Source organism: Oncorhynchus gorbuscha, linkage group LG02 (genome assembly GCF_021184085.1).
Source record: "Oncorhynchus gorbuscha isolate QuinsamMale2020 ecotype Even-year linkage group LG02, OgorEven_v1.0, whole genome shotgun sequence".
Classification (NCBI taxonomy): Eukaryota; Metazoa; Chordata; class Actinopteri; order Salmoniformes; family Salmonidae; genus Oncorhynchus; species Oncorhynchus gorbuscha.
The window spans coordinates 82731810-82751195 of record NC_060174.1 but is presented as its reverse complement, the minus strand read 5'-3'; the positions used below and the strand labels follow the sequence as shown (position 1 = coordinate 82751195).

Here is a 19386-nt window from a genome sequence, read left to right as displayed (position 1 = left end):
AGCTCTGCTACATTCTGGTGGCTAGGTTGGATAATCAGATTCACGTCATAGGTCTGTCAAAACACAACTTGTAACATTTGAATGTAGTTGGTAGTCTCTTCCCATAGCCCCTGTATCTGGGGGTGGATCGCCATAAGTCAGTTGGTAACTGGTCTGAAGTATCAAGAAAACCATTATGGCATGATTTACTTGGAACTTTTCAGACCTAAAGAAGCCTAAATTGTAATCAGTTGCAGACAGTACATAGGTAATAAGGTTCTAAGACCTACACTATATATACAAAAGTATGTGGACACCCCTTCAAAATCTTTCAGCCACACCCGTTGCTGACAGGTGTATAGAATTGAACACACAGCCATGTAATCCCCATAGACAGACATAAAAATTGTCAGTCCTCGGTTGCAACACTCACTACTGAGTTACAAACTGCCTCTGGAAGCAACTTTTAACACAATAAAATGTGTTTCCATGGCCAAGCAGCCACACAAGCCTAAGATCACCATGCACAATGCCAAGCGCCAGCTGGAGTGGTGTAATGCTTGCCGCCATTGGACTCTGGAGCAGTGGAAACGCGTTCTATGGAGTGATAAATCACATTTCACCGTCTGGCAAACCGACAAGACTAATCTGGGTCTGGCGGATGCCAGGAGAATGCTACCTGCCTGACTACATAGTGCCAACTGTAAAGTTTGGAGTAATAGTCTGGGGCTGTTTTTCATGGTTACAACTAGGCCCCTTAGTTCCAGTGAAGGGAAATCTTAACGCGAAAGCAAACAATGACATTCTAGACACTTCTGTGCTTCCAACTTTGTGGCAACAGTTTGGAGAAGGCCCTTTCCTTTTTCAGCATGACAATGCCCCCGTGCACAAAGCGAGGTCCATACAGAAATGGTTTGTGGAAGAACTTGACTGGCCTGCATTGAGTCCTGACCAACCACATCGAACACCTTTGGAATGAATTGGAACGCCGACTGCGAGCCAGGCCTAATCTCCTAACATCAGTGCCTGACCTCTCTAATGCCTGAATGGAAGAATGTCCCTGCAGCAATGTTCCAACATCTAGTGGAAAGCTCTCCAAGGAGAGTGGAGACTGTTATTGCAGCAAAGGGGGGGACCAACTCCATATTAATGTCCATGATTTTGAAATGAAATGTTTGACGAGCAGGCGCACACATACTTTTGGTCATGTAGTGTATATTTAATCAAGACTTCAGTGGCTTGGAACTTAAGTTTATCCAATGAAATTATATATGCAGTCATTTTTTCAGAAGTCAAATTATGTTAATCACAATGAATGTACATGTTGCACTAATTTATTGCATGGGTTTAATTTTTGAAGTTGCACAGGCTTTTCTTGTACATGTATTTAATAAATTAGATTTGATATAATGTTGAGTGAGGTTTGTGTTGTCTGTTGGGTCTTTCAACTGCTTGCACCTTAGTCTAGACCACCCAATTGAAATCAATGTGTAGTAAACATTCCAATAGAGCATAATGCACAGAATGAAAATGAGTCACATTGTATATTTATTTATTTAAAAAATTAAATTAATTCTAAACCAAGAGAACTCACTTTCTGAAACATTTGGAAAGTCATTATTTGGAACATTGTCAGGAGAACATCATAGTGAAACCACACAGAAACGGCATGAGATGATTTTTGTAAAAAAACAACAATCTTGATTAGAATTAATTTAATTCAACATGAATGGCGATTGTACAGCAGCTTCTATTGTATTGACTTTGTGAAAATGCACCAAAATACTAGAAGACCTTGCATCTTTAAAGATAGTTGGTGAGTTTATCAGTACCATCTTCAACTTGATTGATCACAAACATTAATACAAAGTTGGATGAGAATCATTCCCATCACCACACTGATAAGGCAGGTCTGCAGGCACTTACTGCTCACTTTGTGACTTAAACTTGTAAATGTTAAACACTTGTAACATGAGAGAAGTTGTGAAATTGTCTGTTGTTTAACAGTAATGGATACAGCACATTGTTTGGCTCCTGGCTCAGAACACAGAGGGCCTTGTGATTTAGGGATGGAATTTGAAGCAAGACTCAAGGACTGGCCTTCGGGTGGGACAAAAAATAGTTGCCATCAGAACAGATTAAGTGGAATACTTTTGCTTTAAGAGTTTAATTAATTTAAGTATAAATAACATCTTCTGAAGCTTCAGGTACAGGCTGGTACAGTCCCTGATAATGGGGACTTTGAAATGTCCATATGACTGTCAGTCACACCACGAGAGAACATTTAATGCTCTCCCAATAAGTTGAATATTAAAATCCATTGTCCTTTTTAAAATGTAACCATTGAACATTTTTGATTTACATACGGTAAAACAGCAAGTGCAACTGATAGCCATCCAAATGAGCCTAAGCAGGGATGGATTACCGAACAGGCACGCAGGGCATACCCACTTCCCCAAAAAACAAAAAATGCATTTGGGGGGTTGGGGCCCCCAAATAGTATATGATAGCAAAATGTGTAGAATTGTAGGAAATCTGCAACATTTTCTCTGTGCCTCTGTGTAGAATAGCAGGAAATTTGCTTTAAATTAAATGTTTACCCCCTTTTCTCCCCAATTGTTAGTAGCTACTATCTTGTCTCATCAGTACAACTCCTGTATGGGCTCGGGAGAGATAAAGGTTGAATACATACGCTTCTTAACACAGCGCGCATCCAACCCGGAAGCCAGCCATACCAATGTGCCGGAAGAAACACAGTGCACCTGGCAACCTTGGTTAGCTGCGCCCGGCCCGCCCGGCTGTGGCGGGCCGCTGGTGTGTGATGAGACAAGGATATCCCTACCGGCCTAACCCGGACGACGCTAGGCCAATTGTGCGTCGCCCCACGGACCTCCCAGTCGCGGCCGGTTGTGACAGAGCCTGGGCGCGAACCCAGAGTCTCTGGTGGCACAGCTGACGCTGCAGTAAAGCGCCCTTAACCGCTGTGCCACCCGGGAGGCAGGAAATTAGCTTTAAAACAGCAAAATCTTCCCAGACTCATGTCAAAATGTGAACAAAAGCATGAGATAAGCTATAAAACAGCAAAAATAAAATCTCTGCCCCATGGCAAAAAGTGTAGAATTGCAGGAAATTAGCTTTAAAACGGCAACATTTTTTATTAGCCTCATGACAAATGTGTAGAATAGCGTTATAAATGCCCGGAGGTCGGTGCCCCAAATGCGGTAGTCTGGCCTGAGCCTCAGTTGAAGTGTAACATAATAGAGCATTCAACCTCAGTCCCCACTCCCAGGGTCCATTGCCTATCCTGGACAGCCAACTTGACACTAGACAGGGAGAAAATGACCCCCTGTGCTGCAAATGTTACATTTTCAAAAACTGTGTGCTTTTCATTCAGTTACAACACTGACATAGTTCTCTTAAACACTGGCCTACTAGCATCAGCCAGGTTGAAGAAATGTAGATATGAGGGGACAGTTTGTTTGAGCAGGGGAAGTTCAATTTGTTGAGACACATTGTTGACCTTTTTTTTTTTTCCTTTTTTAAAAATGCCCCCCTTGTAAACTTTTGAAACTACAGACAATAGTGGTTTCAAGCCAGGTGACCAGCTGGTGGAGTGTTTATTTGGTCCCATATTTTTGGCTTTGGATTGGAAATGTTCACAACTGCTACCTAGATGGTGATGTGGGTGAATATTTCAAAGTCACTGTTAAAAAGTTGCTGACGTGATATATTATATGATCGTTGTCTGTAAAACGAACTATAGATAAACTAATTCTGTTACCTTTGGTCAAAAGCAAGGGATGTGCAGTTATGAAACTGTCTTGGATTTCAACTGCTAACACTCTTTTATCACCACATAGGCTACACACAGCCAGACCAATTCTGATCTTTTGCCCATTTATTGGCAAAAGAGCTGAACTGATTGGTCAAACGACCAATTAATGGAAAAAGATCAGATTTGGTCTGCTTTTAAACACAGCCATATAATGTCATATACAGTGCATTCGGAAAGTAGTCAGATCCCTTCCCCTTTTCAACATTTTGTTAGGTTACTGCCTTATTCTAAAATTGATTAAATACAACTTTTTCCTCATCAATATACACATACGTTATGACAAAGCAAAAACAGGTTTTTATCAATTTTTGCAAATCTAATAAACCTAAAAATCAAATACCTTATTTAAATAAGTATTCAGATCCTTTGCTATGAGACTTTAAATTGAGCTCAGATGCATCCTGTTTCCATTGATAATCCTTCAGATGTGTCTACAACTTGATTGGAGTCCACCTGGGATAAATTCGATTGATTGGACATGATTTGGAAAGGCACACACCTGTCTATATAAGGTCCCACAGTTGACAGTGCATGTCTGAGCAAAAACCAAGCCACGAGGTCGAAGGAATTGTCGTTAGAGCGCCGAGACAGGATTGTGTCGAGAAACAGATCTGGGGAAGGGTACCAAAACATTCATGCAGCATCCCCAAGAACACAGTGGCCTCCATCATTCTGAAATGGAAGAAGTTTGGAACCACCAAGACTATTCCTAGAGCTGGCCAGGCCAAACTGAGCTATCGGGGGACAAGGGACTTGGTCAGGGAGGGGACCAAGAAACTGATGGTCACTCTGACAGAGCTCTAGAGTTCCTCTATGGAGATGGGAGAACCTTCCAAAAGGACAACCATCTCTGCAGCACTACCATTCAGGCCTTTACGGTAGAGTGGCCAGACGGAAGCCACTCTTCAGTAAAAGGCACATGACACCCTGCTTGAAGTTTGCCAAAAGGCACCTAAAGGACTCTCAGACTATGAGAAACAAGATTCTCTGGTCTGATGAAACCAAGATCGAACTCTTTGGCCTGAATGCCAAGCGTCACGTCTGGAGGAAACCTGGCACCATCCCTACGGTGAAGCATGTTGGTGGCAGCATCATGCTGTGGGGAAGTTTTTCAGCGGCAGGGACTGTGAGACTAGTCAGGATCGAGGGAAAGATGAACGGCTCAAAGTACAGAGAGATCCTTAATGAAAACCTGCTCCAGAGCTCTCAGGACCTAAGACTGGGGAGAAGGTTTACCTTTCAACAGAACAACGACCCTAAGCACACAGCCAAGACAATGCAGGAGTGGCTTCGGGACAAGTCTCTGAATGTCCTTGAGTGGCCCAGCCAGAGCCCGGACTTGAACCCGATCAGAGAGACCTGAAAATAGCTGTGCAGCGACGCTCCCCATCCAATCTGACAGAGCTTGAGAGGATCTGCAGTGAAGAATGGGTGAAACTCCTCAAATATAGGTGTGCCAAGCTTGTAGCGCATACCCAAGACAACTCGAGGCTGTAATCGCTGGCAAAGTGCTTCAACAAAGTACTGAGTAAATGGTCTGAATACTTATGTAAATGTAATATAATTGATTTTTTTTGCGAAAATCTCGAAAAAACTGTTTTTACAGGTTTTTTTTCTCATTATGCAGGATTGTGTAAATTGGTGAGGGGGAAAAAAACAATTTAATCCATTTTAGAATAAGGCTGTAACGTACTTTTTTTTAAAGTCAAGGGGTCTGAATACTTTGAAATGCATCGTATATAAACAATGCCAATCAAGCTTGTAAATTAGAAGGACAGGTAATTACCAGAATGTCTGTTCGTTGCATAAACTAGAAGTTAAAATCCCAACGGACTATTTTAGGCCTAAAATAATTTGAAGCAAGTTTGGGCGGAAGAATCTAACCAAACCCAGCCAGACTGGAATGAATTACACTTAACAGGTATGGTGGAGAACCTTATAACTGAAGCATAGGCACATTGGTGAACACCAAACCTCTTCCACTGTACTTCAAAGAGACTGAACCCATCCAGTGGGGTCACACATGCAGCACATTGGACCACAGTAGAAAGGTGTGATTCTCGCCCCCCTATGTTCTCCACTGTGACATGTGAGGCTGGGCCCCCAATACTTTAAACAGTGCATTGTGGTCCTTGGCTGGCTGTGCCATGTAACCGAATGGCTTCTAAAAACCTATTCCATTCGGTTCAGTTAAATGATACACATGCCATACACACAGTATCTAAATACAGTATTTACAGGTTAAAATAATGTTTTGTAGTTTACAATATATCTTTGATTACCCAAGTGCCACATCTAACATTGGTGAATAATGTACTACCACACATAAATAAGAATACCTAAGTCAGACTAAATGTTAAAAAACAACGTTTTGAAACACACTCAGAAAAATAAGTAGTGCAATAAATGCAATGAATGGTAGCCAAGAAATTTGGTCCAAGTGGGCTAGTTAACCAATAGCCTCCAGCAACACTGTACAAGAGAGTTAATTGATCATTCTGATGACACTAAAACCTCCTGACTCAAACTGTACATGGTATTAATTAAAACACGGTATTGTTCTTTAAAAACACATCTAGAAAAATAGTGCATTTTAACACACCCTAGTTAAACACCAGACATCTATTTAAACACCAAACATATATTTTTTTTCATGAAAAAAAAGTAATCCTTCACCTATTTTGAAAGTGTGTGTATGAAGGTGTTTGTGTGTGTGAATGTGTCGATAGTGCACAAACACACTTGTCCTCCCGTCCTGTCCTGTCCTGTGACCTATAGAGGCCACGGTTCAGAGGTCAGGGGTTGAGTTTCAGATGAGGACCTCCACCATGTCGTTGTCCAACTCCTGTTGGGAGGCTGATGGGGGCTGGGGGTGGGACTGCACAGGGGCGCGCCTTTCCAGGGTACTGCTATGGAACACAGGCACATCTACAGACAAATAGGGAGAAGGTTAGTCAACTGATCAAAGGGAATGTCTACCCCCAAAACAAAGACATCATAGTCCCCAATCCCCATATAGATCACTACTCTTGACCAGAGCCACATACAGTGCCCTCAGAAAATATTCATACCCCTTGACTTATTCAACATTTTGTTGTGTTACAGCCTGAATTCAAAATGGATTAAATAGATTTTTTCACCTCACCCATCCCCTACACACAATACCCCATAATGACAAATGAAAAACATGTTTTTAGAAATTGCAGCAAATTTATTGAAAATTAAATACAGAAATATATAATTTACACAAATGTAATACTTTGTAGAAGCACCTCGGGCAGCAATTACAGCTGTGAGTCTTTCTAGGTAAGTCTCTAAGAGCTTTCCACACCTGGGTTTTGCAACATTTGGCCATTCCTCTTTTCAAAATTCTTCAAGCTCTGTCAAATTGGTTGTTGATCAGTGCTAGACAACCACTTTCAGGTCTTGCCATAGATTTTCAAGCAGATTTAAGTCAAAACTGTAACTCAGCCATTCAGGAACATTCACTGGCTTCTTGTAAGCAACTCCGTTGTGTAGATTTGGCCTTGTGTTTTAGGTTATTGTCCTGCTGAAAGGTGAATTAATCTTACAGTTTTTTGGTGGAAAGCAGACAAACAGGTTTTCCTTGAGGATTTTGCCTGTGCTTAGCTCCATTCGGTTCATTTTTTTTCCTGAAAAACTTCCCAGTTCTTATTGATTACAAGCATACCCATAACATGATGTAGCCACCATTATGCTTGAAAATATGGAGAGTTGTTCTCGGCAATGTGTTGTATTGGATTAGCTCCAAACACAACACTTTGGATTCAGGACAAAAAAATTGTTTTGACACATTTGTTGGAGTATTACTTTAGTGCCTTGTAGCAAACAGGATGCACATTTGGAATATTTGTATTCTGTATAGGCTTCCTTCTTTTTACTGTCATTTAGCTTAGTATTGTGGAGTAACTACAATGTTGTTGATCCACCCTATGTTTTGTCCTATCATGGCCATTAAACTCTGTCACTGATTTAAAGTCACCATTGTCCTCATGGAGAAATCCCTGAGCGGTTTCCTTCTTCTCAGGCAACTGAGTTAAGAAAGACACCTATATCTTTGTAGTGACTGGGTGTATAGATAGACCATTCAAAGTGTAATTAATAACTTCACCGTGTTCAAGGGGATATTCAATGCCTACTTCTACCAATAGGTGCCCTTCTTCACGAGGCATTGGAAAACCTCCCTTGTCTTTGTGGTTGATTCTGTGTTTGAAATTCACTGCTCAACTGAGGGGCCTTACAGATAATTGTATGTGCAGGGTACAGAGATGAGATAATCATAAAAAATCCTGTTAAACAGTGTGACTTGTTAATAGTGACTCCCCATCCCGCATGCGGGAGCGTAATCATCGCCTGACACTAATTAGCATAACGCAACGGACATAAATATTCCTAGAAAATGTTCCTATTCATGAAAATCGCAAATGAAATATATTGAGACACAGCTTAGCCTTTTGTTAATCACCCTGTCATCTCAGATTTTCAAAATATGCTTTACAGCCAAAGCTAGACAAGCATTTGTGTAAGTTTATCAATAGCCTAGCATAGCATTTTGTCCAGCTAGCAGCAGGTAACTTGGTCACAGAAATCAGAAAAGCAATCAAATTAAATTGTTTACCTTTGATGAGCTTCGGATGTTTTCACTCACAGTTTTGGAAACTTTAGAGTGTTTTCTATCCTAAACTGTCAATTATATGCATATTCTAGCATCTTGTCCTGACAAATTATCCCGTTTACTACGGGAACGTTTTTTTTCTCCAAAAATGAAAATACTGCCCCCTAGTCACAACAGGTTTTAACCTGTTAGTCCTCTAGGGGCATTATTTCATTTTTGGATAAAAAGACGTGCCCGTTTTAAGCGCAATATTTTGTCACGAAAAGATGCTCGACTATGCTTGGAATTGATAGTTTTGGAAAGAAGACACTCTGACGTTTCCAGAACTGCAAAGATTTTCACTGTGAGTGCCTTATAACAAAACCTTCAGGCAAAACCAAGATGTTTGAGCGACCAGGAAATTAACAGGATTTCTGAAGCTACGTTTTCCATGATCGCCTTATATGGCTGTGAATGCGACAGGAATGAACGGACACTTTCTATCGTTTCCCCAAGGTGTCTGCAGCATTGTGACGTATTTGTAGGCATATCATTGGAAGATTGACCATAAGAGACTACAATTGCCAAGTCTCCCGCACGGTGTCTGCATGGAAATTGGTGCGCAAAAGTCAGCTACCAGTATTTTTCCATCCGAATCAGAGAAGAATGCAGGCTTCCAGGAACGGCATTTCAATGAAGAGATATATGACAAAACACCTTGAGGATTGATTCAAACAACGTTTTCCATGTTTCAGTCGATATTATGGAGTTAATTTGGAAAAAAGTTCGACGTGTAGGTGACTGAATTTTCGGTTAGTTTCGGTAGCCAAATGCATAGTAACAAAACGGTTTTTGTGAATATGTTGCGTGCTAAATGCTAATGCTAAATGCTAAGCTAGCTATCACCACTCTTACACAAATTATTGATTTTCTCTGGTTCTAAAGCATATTTTGAAAATCTGAGACGACAGGATTGTTAAGAAAAGGATAATCTTGAGAGCAGGCATATTTATTTCATTTCATTTGTGATTTTTAGAAATCGCTAACGTTGCATTTACATTTACATTTAAGTCATTTAGCAGACGCTCTTATCCAGAGCGACTTACAAATTGGTGCATTCACCTTATGACATCCAGTGGAACAGTCACTTTACAATAGTGCATCTAAATCTTAAAGGGGGGGGTGAGAGGGATTACTTATCCTATCCTAGGTATTCCTTAAAGAGGTGTTGTTTCAGGTGTCTCCGGAAGGTGGTGATTGACTCCGCTGTCCTGGCGTCGTGAGGGAGTTTGTTCCACCATTGGGGGGCCAGAGCAGCGAACAGTTTTGACTGGGCTGAGCGGGAGCTGTACTTCCTCAGTGGTAGGGAGGCGAGCAGGCCAGAGGTGGATGAACGCAGTGCCCTTGCTTGGGTGTAGGGCCTGATCAGAGCCTGGAGGTACTGAGGTGCCGTTCCCCTCACAGCTCCGTAGGCAAGCACCATGGTCTTGTAGCGGATGCGAGCTTCAACTGGAAGCCAGTGGAGCATATCGTTGCGTTATGGTAATGAGCTTGAGGCTGTAGTAACGATACCGCATGCGGGATGGGGCGGACTATGAGGTTTTTGATACCGCATGCGGGATGGGGCGGACTATGAGCATGTTTTTACTCCTTAACTTATTTACTGTTGGGCTTTCATAACAAAGGGGTTGGATACTTCTAGTCTCAAGACATTTCAGCTTTTCATTTTTTATTCATTTGTAACTTTTACATTATTGGGTATTGTGTGTAGGCCAGTGAAATTGTTTTAAACAAATGTAATATTCAGACTAACACAACAAAATATGGAAAAAGACTAGAAGTGTGAATACTTTCTGAAGGCACTATAAGTAGTGCACTCTAAAGGGAATAGGTGATTTGCCTTAGAGAAAATAATATCCAGCACACTATATTTGATAGGATGTTTGACCCCAAATTACCCATCCAGAGCATCTGACCCACTCTTGCTTATCCACTTCCCCTCCAGCTACTGTATTGGTTTCATAACTCCACTTCTTTATATGGTTGAAACAAATTTGTAGTTCTTGGATTATTTCTTGAATTAGTCTCGCAACACGTCAAAACAGATTTTAAACAAAAGTGTATTTGTTCTTGGTTAGATCATTTTCCTAGAAACGATTCAGGTCAGTCTATTGCCTGAAGTGATGGGCCACACTGACAATCACAAGTGTTGTTTGCCATTCTGCAGTGTTTGCACTGCACATTGCAGCTGCATCCTCGTGAGTCAGGTCTAATTCAACGTTTATATTTCTCAAATTGCAGACAGCAAACACTCAATATTATCTGGGTCTGACTCTGGACCCTAGTTAAAGGCTATAATTAAAGCCTATAATTAGGACCTGTGGTCAGGAAAAACCCCTGGCCCTACTTGTGTCCACAGCAAACTACACTAACGTGGAGCTTTGACTAAAAACGTATTGAATGTAATATACTAGAACATAGCCCTAAAGCTGGCAGCCTGCCATGTCCTACTGTACCTGCGATGCGGTCTGGTATGTAAACAGGGCTGGGGCTAGAGAGTCGGCTTGGCAGGGTCATGCTTTGCATGGCTGGGGTGCTGGGCTTGCTGCTAGCCTCCTGACCCTGGCTCTGGCCCTTGTCTGTCTGAGTGCAGCTGTCCCTGCTGCCTGTCTTAGAGTGACCCCCTGTCAGGGGCAGGACCGGAGAGGGAGATGACGAGATGGACTCTGTCTTCAGAGAGTCAGTACGGTACTCTGGACCCAACAGAATTCCTGAGGGGAGAGAACAGAGGAAACCTGTTAGATATGTGGTGGTGCTGGGTTACCCATGACAAGCTCTCAAGTTTTTTATTCATGCACATGGAAGCAAGTTGAAGTAGATAGTAACACACAGTACATTCAGAATGCACACAACAATTAAACAGCATTCATTCAGTCCCTACTGAAAATATAAAATCTGAGTGAGCCAGCAGCATTGCACCATTGGATAATATTTAACTTCCCACCCTCCTTCAAGACCACCCGATTGTTATTCAGCCTGATGATTACTACTGAACTGTACATTCCATACCCACAGCTGACGACCATTCATGTCCTTGACACCCTCCATACCCCTTTGTCTGTCCATCATCACGTTCTGACTAACACATCTGAGGCATGTGAATCAACTTCCTGTACTATCCCTGCCCTCTTCCTCTGAACCAGACTTACAGCTGTTGTCCCTCTACCATGCATCTGAAATGACAACCTATGCCACTTATAGTGCAGTACTTTTCACAAGAGCCCTAGGCTGAGTCTAGTCAAAAGTAGTGCACTATATTGTATATAAGGAATGATGTGTAATTAGAAATCTCTCCTCAAGTCTGCAGTTCCAGTATCTACCCCACTCAATTCAAATATAAGAAGGGAAAACTTAAAAAGCCTTTGTTACGTGGCACATCACACAACATAACATGAAAACCAATAGCATTTGCACCCAGGCTGCCCTTCCAGCTGCTGTCCTTGCGCTCCTCTGTGATGGGTGAGCTGCTGAGGCCAAGGCTGTGGGAGAGCAGGCCCGAGCCCCCCGTGTTGGCGATGGACATCAGGGACTTGGAGGGACGCATGATGGACTGGGCGTCCCGGTCCTTGTTGGGATCCTTCCTGGAACGCTGATGGAGCACCTTGATCATGGCATCCTTCTCTATGATCTGGGCGTGCAGGTTCTTGATCCTGTGGGATGGGACATGAGTACAGTTATTCAAATAAAAGGAAGTACAACATCCTGTAATGTGCAGAATGCATTACATGTACCGTAAAGACTTCTATCGTGTTCTGTATGATCAGTAAGAACAATAGGAGTTATAGTCTGGGTTTGACTGGGGTCATGGTTGCTTTGCTGTACTGAGGTTATGGGGGTAGGGTAAGTGGGTGTGTTAGGCTGTTAAGGATAGTATCTGTATAGTGGTCTGTACAGAATATATTTAATATTATATCAAATTGAAACGCTTCCACAGTCATTCCAAAGATCAAACACACAGCTATTTACCTGCTTTCCATGTCTAGACAGCGGCGGTTGGCCATGAGGATTTCCTCCTCCTCCTTCTGGATACGAGCCTCCACTGACAGCTGCTGCTCATAGCTGCTGCTGGGGGAGTGGCTTATCACCGACGACAATGTGTCCCTCTGGGTGGCGACAGAGGCGGCGGCGTCCAGGGCAAACTGCCTCATAACGCTCTCCTCCAGGTATTTCTGCTCCCATTTGGTCATGTCTGCCTCCAGAGCCAGGATTCTCTCCTCTTTCTCCCTCAGGTGCTCCATCAGGGCCGTGGCACTGTACTCCTGACCACTGCTGCTGCTCTGGGAGCCACCTTGTCTCTGGATGGGGGGAGTGGAGACAATGGGGGTGGAAGGTATGTTTGTCAGTAAACCTCAACTATTCAAGAGCTCAACTGCCATCCAAGTGAGGCATCAACTTGCAGTCACAGGCACTTATGCATTTGTAATACACACAAATGCTGTCTAAACCATGGCCCCAGAGGTACGCGGAATGCAGTCGGGGTACGCCAAATAAAAATGTTATTCACATTTTCAAACAGTCCATTTAGATTTTCCAACAGGGCTATACATTTTGGTGATGTTTTTTCTAACCTGGGTAGCCTTGTTTCACTGCCAAAAATAAAATTAAACCATCTAGTGTTCAGCGAAATAACAACAATGTCAAATACAGGCAGGAGATGTTTTGAAACAATTACTGCTTCGCATACAAGCCAGTGAATTCTATGCGTTACACATGGATGAGTCAACAGATGTGGCGGCCCTGGCACAGCTCCTGGTGTATGTCCGTTACGTTTATGGGGGGGGGGGTCAATTAAGAAAGACATCCTCTTCTGCAAACCACTGGAAACCAGGACAACAGGAGAGGATCTTTTTAAAGTACTGGACAGCTTTGTGACATCAAATGGACTTTGGTGGTCAAGAGGTGTTGGTATCTGTACTGATGGTGCAAAAGCCATGACAGGGAGACATAGTGGAGTGGTAACGTACGTACAAGCAGTTGCTCCCGACATCACTTGTTTACACTGCAGTATCCACTGAGAGGCTCTTGCTGCCAAAGGAATGCCTGACAGCTTGAAAGATGTTTTGGACACTACAGTAAAAATGGTTAACTTTATTAAAGCAAGGCCCCTGAACTCTCATATTTTATGCACTATGCAGAAACGCTTTTACAACATACACAAGTGTGCAGGTTATCAAGGGGCAAAGTATTGACACTTTTTTTTTTTTTTAAATTGAGAGACGAGCTTAAAGTTTTTTTAACTGACCATAATTTTAACTTGTCTGACCGTTTGTATGATGACGAGTTTCTCACAGGACTGGCCTGTCTGGGTGATGTCGCCTGAATGATCTGAATCTAGGATTACAGGGACTTTCCACAACTATAATCAATGTGTGGGACAAAACTGAGGCTGTGATTAAGAAGTTGGAGCTCTTCTCTGTCTGCATTAACAAGGACAACACACAGGTCCATCATTGTAAGATGTTTTGTGTGCAAATGAACTCAAGCTTACGGACAATGTCAAATGTGATATAGTGAAGCACTTGAGTGAGTTAGGTGCGCAATTACGCAGGTACTTTCCCGAAACGGACGACACAAACAACTGGATTCAACAAGTTCAGTGAAAAGTGATTAATCAGAAGCCACTGCCAGATTTATGTGTCTAAGTGTCTGTGTTAAGACACTGATGCCCTTTGCAACCACGTACCTATGTGAGTGAGAGTGTATTCTCAGCCCTCACTAGCATGAAAACTAAATACAGGCACAGACGGTGTGAAAAATGATTTAAGACTGAGACTCTCTCCAATACAACCCAACATTGCAGAGTTATGTCCAGCCTTTCAAGCACACACTTCTCATTAATCTGTGGTGAGTCATGCACCATTTTTGATGAACAAATAAGGTTTTATATGTAAGATGGTTAAATAAAGAGCAAAATGATTGATTATTATTATATTATTATTTGTGCCCTGGTCCTATAAGACTTTGCCGGGTTGTGACAAAAACTGACCCTCATTCTTATGTTAAATACATGTATCATATAGTGTGTGTGTGGCAGGCTTACAATGATGACAAAAAACAACATTTGAGAGTATGTTGACCCTGGTGCTAGAGGGGGTACGCAGCTGGAGGTTGAACGTTTGAAGGGGTTCGTGACTATAAAAAGTTTGGGAACCACTGGCCTATGGCAACACTGGCTGGTAGAGAGGCAGGGCTCCAAGTCTGTCTGTCATCTTTGTTGACCAGGCAGTCTGTCTTCTCCCAAAGGCTTGACTGGAATATACATATGGCTGCTCTTCCTCTTTCTCTCCCTCCGCAGACAGAACTTGTTCTGTCAGCTGCAACATTTCCCCCACATTCCCAGCATCCCCCTGGCCTGAATGACCTGGCCTCGCTTAACTGATAGGAAAACATTCTGTGGTGTTTCGCTTGGACACACAGGAAGACACGATGGAATTTATGGAAGAGAACATTTTGGGAGAGAAAGAGCCTGAAATTCTGGGTCAGGGCGCCCCGCTAACGCTGACTGCAGCTGAGACACTGCTTTGTTTCCGTGTCTTTAACACACCATGTGTGTCTCACCTGCTGCATGCGCAGTGACTCCAGCTCCCTCTCCAGCCGCGTGCGTAAGCGGTGCTCCAGCTGCTCTCTCTTCTCACAGGCAGCCTGGAGCTGGGCCAGGGCCTGCTGCATGCGCTCCACCTTCTCCACATACACCTGCTTCTTCTTCAGCTTCAGCCAGGGAGACAAAACACACAGACAGGATGTGGTCAGGGCACAGAAAGGAAGTAGACAGGAAGTAGGGAGTTTGCATTTCATTCCAGAAACCTGACTGGGTTGGTGAAAGCAATACTTTCACCTTCTTTGTGCCACAATATAATTGCTGTCAACTATTCAGTCCTATTAGGTATTTGACAATGAGTGAAATACGACCAGGGAGGAGACAGGGAAACAGGTGCCCCCTTTCGTCCAAACAACCCCACCCAGTAACCAACCCCAACAGCCCACTCCAAGATAATGCAGCTATTGTGTACCCGATGCCTATGTCTCAAAGTCCCTCTGCACTGCAGCCCCTTTGAACTGCAACAGGAGATATAACTGTGGCTCCACTCAATAGACTGATTTAGCTCAGGGAGTCTCTCTGTAAAGAAAGAGAGGAAAAGAGAGAAAGAGGGAGAAATAGAGAAGCATATACAATGTTCCCACACAGAGGAGAGAGAGAGCAGGCAAAGAATCTGGCCCTGTTCAGAACTTTCATGGCAGATATAAAGCTCAAACTCGACAGCCTTTGTTCGGGGAAACAAGCAGGCGTTTGTGGTGGTGCCGGGCAGAAGAAGTGGAGCAGCCCTGTGCTTTTTAGGACACTACCGGTTCGTTTCCTGCTCCACTCAGCCCACTGGCTAACTGGCCCTCTGGGCTGTGGCCAGGCTATTTCAGACACATTACCAGCCAACAAACAGAACCTACCAGCCAGGGGCATCAATGCTCAGAGCAGCTCCAGTTTTCCACAGGGGAGTTCTGTCCAGGCCCACACAAGGTCACAGAGGCCTTTTGCATTTCTCTGGCCTCTAGTAGGCTAGACCAGGGGCAAGGCTGGGGTGATTTACCCTCTAGTCATCAGGGACAGCTATCTGCTCACTGTAGTGGGACATACCGATCTTATCAGAAACACTGACTTCTGAGGGAATAAACTTCAAAGAGGAAGGATCTTTATTTGGGGGATTGTTTGTGGTTTTCACTGTTTTGGATCTGAGGACTAGTAGCAGTTGCTTCGTTAACAAGAAATGATGTTTTGAGTCAATTTAAACCCACTTTGCAGTCTTCCATCTTACCCTTTTAACCAGTGCAAACCAACCCCATGGATCACAACTGAAAGCATACCAGACCCTGTCTTCAGCCAATAATGTAATCAATACCAGGTGATAGGATGGATGACATTGTGGTTCAATATTGACATTATCAGGCTATCAAGCTCAATGGTGACACAACCAGAGGAAGACAGGGAAGAGAGCTAGATTATTTTACGCTCAACAGAAAGTCATGCCTATGCTTGTCCATCAGGGGGCATAAATATATCCCCGAACTTAATCTGTCGTGGACAGATTCTCGTGGACAGATGAAACGGCGAGGATCTGTCAAGGCTCACAGAATTATGTGATTACGAGCAGCAGTATTTCCTGGTTTGGGGTTTTCGTTGTTGATTATCTGGACGAATCAGGATTGGGTGAAAGTGGTACTTAAACTGGTACGGTGATTTTCAAGTCATGTGAGCATGATAAGTGGTTTCCACTAGATTCCACAGCCACAAAGTCAAAATGGTCTATAGTAAAATTCATGAAAACAGACATTTGCTTTTTGGCCATGATAAACATGGGTGAAATTAACGGAAGGGGTTTGGCCGAGAGTTTCCGTTTGCGAGGGAGGAGACTTCACTTCCTTCCTTTCCACAAAGGTCGTCATAATTGTTATTGACATCCCCCCCAGAAGAAAAAAGGAATTGACAAACTTTGGTGAGAGAACTTGACTTCTGGATAACCGAGATTACCTCAAGCTCAATCAACTGAACTGATGCCAGGATGAATTCAAGTATCCAAGACATTTCTGATATCACCTATTCATGAAGCAAGTGAGAACATTATGATACATAAAGCTTGATAGACTAAGTCAGATCCTCACCTCCTCCTCTAGTTTGACTACTTTGGCCTGGGCATTGTTGAGAGCCTGGTCTCTAATCTCAATGTGTCGTCTCTGGTCGTCCGTGGTGGAGCGCAGGGCGTTCAGCTCTATCTCCAGCTTCTCCTTCTCACGCACAGTCTCTTTGTCTGGGAGACACATACACAACACACTGAGGACTAGCCCTCTGAAGAAGTGATATTCCTTTCATTTACTAAAGTAGTTATGTCATGAGCTTACTTTTTGCTCTGATGAAGGTCTGATGACCGAAAGCTCAGCCTAATACATTTAAAATTGTACATTGATACTGAGTGTGCGAAGGTTCCTTTTCATTAACTAAACATCATAAACAAATGTGTTTTGTGTGTGTCATTTTTGTTAAATGCCCAGTGCAGTCAAAAACATGATTTTCTGTGTTGTATATACACTGAGTACACAAAACATTGTATAAAAATGTTTAATGACATAGACTATCCAGGTGAAAGCTATGATTCCTTATTGATGGCACTTAAATCCACTTCAATCAGTGTAGATGAAGGGGAGGAGACAGTTGAGACATGGATTGTGTATGTGTGCCATTCAGAGGGTGAACAGGCAAGACAAAATATATAAGTGCCTTTAAACAGGGTATGGTAGTAGGTGTCAGGCGCACCGATTTGTGTCAAGAACTGCAACGCTGCTGCGTCTTTCACGCTCAACAGTTTCCTGTGTGTATCAAGAATGGTCCACCACCCAAAGGACATCCAGCCAACTTGACACAACTGTGGGAAGCATTGGAGTCAACATGGGCCAGCATCTCTATGGAACGCTTTCGACACCTTGTAGGGTCCATGCACTGACAAATTGAGGCTGTTCTGAATGCAAAGGAGTGGGGAATACTGTGATATTGTGACATTTATGATAATGCCCTTAAAGTTTAAGAGCTGTTTGAAAAGACAGTGACATTTCTGCCTGTTTTGGTGGGATGGAGTTTTGGCCTGCCTGGTGGTAAATGAGTTAATAGACCAATATGAAAGAGAGTTCCAAACCTCTCTGCCAATAACAGATAGTTTTAAGGTTTCCCCTCCCCACTCAAACCACTCACAGACAGTCCTGGCTAAATGTATCTTTGCTAAGAAGCTATTTTTGTTTATTTTTGACCATTTTAATTGAACACAATCACAGGAAGGTACTTAATTGTTGACCAGAAATGATTTGATATTGAGATAAGAATGGCCTCATTGGACCGTCAAAAACAGTGACTTGAATGACATTTCTAGTGGATACGTTGTGTTCTACAGTACATGAACCCCAGACCCTTTGCCTGGTTATGTCCTTACTGATGAGGCCACACAGAGGTATGTTCAGACTGAATGTAGAATGTTGGAGAGGCCTGGCCTGGTGTTCCCTGGTAGCTGTGTTAGTGATGTACTCACTCTGGGTGAGTAGCTGAGAGATGGTCTTGCGGTTGTCTTCCGATCCCTCACACTCCTTAGCAGCTAGCTGTTTGTTGGCAGTTTCCATGCGCTCTGCAACAGAGAATGTCATTGCCAAAGTCAGGTCAGAGTGTGGCCAAAGAGACACACTGTGCACACTCAAATGCCCGTGAACACACACATACATGCAAACTTGTGTGTGCGTACACAAAGGCATACCCAAATATACTCTAATTCTCATAAATCAAATCTTTGCAGGAAATTAGATCATAAAATGGCAAGACAACATGTTAAAACTGGGGAATTAAGCTCCTTAAAGAACACACTGTTAAACTCCTTGCAGACTTGCACATTCAATGTGGTCAGCCTCTAGTTAATATGCATGCTATGTATGGGGATTTTGGTGCTATTAAACAGCTCAAACAGAATTTCGACATACAGCTCTGTGATTGTGTAAATGTAGCCATACAGACAGCGGGGCCATGGATTAATGTGAATATGGAGGTGGAGGGAATTCACAATCCCCCGAAGAGAATTTAATAGGCCTGGACTCGGAGTCGATGTGGAACTCAAGTTCTTAAGATCCAAACTTTCGTTCCACGCACATAAAACGCCCTGGGGCCCGGTTGCTCAGCAAAATCGAGCAAACAAAAACAAAACAATAACTTTACATGCACACATTTCCCCGCAGAGGGAGTGGAGGAGGTCCCCATTCTCTAATGGAGTCACGAGAAAATTGGCCTGAAACAAAACAGGCCATTATTTCTGGTCCAAACGTTAAAATAATATTTAGTTCAGTGTTAAGTCAACCAGGCTGGGCCATGAAACATCCA

General features: G+C 43.0%; 1 pseudogene; it reads right to left on the bottom strand.

Moving 5' to 3' along the window:
• Positions 1–5265: 5265 nt before the first annotated feature.
• LOC123990715 overlaps positions 5266–19386 on the bottom strand; it is a 69467-nt pseudogene continuing 55346 nt past the window's right edge.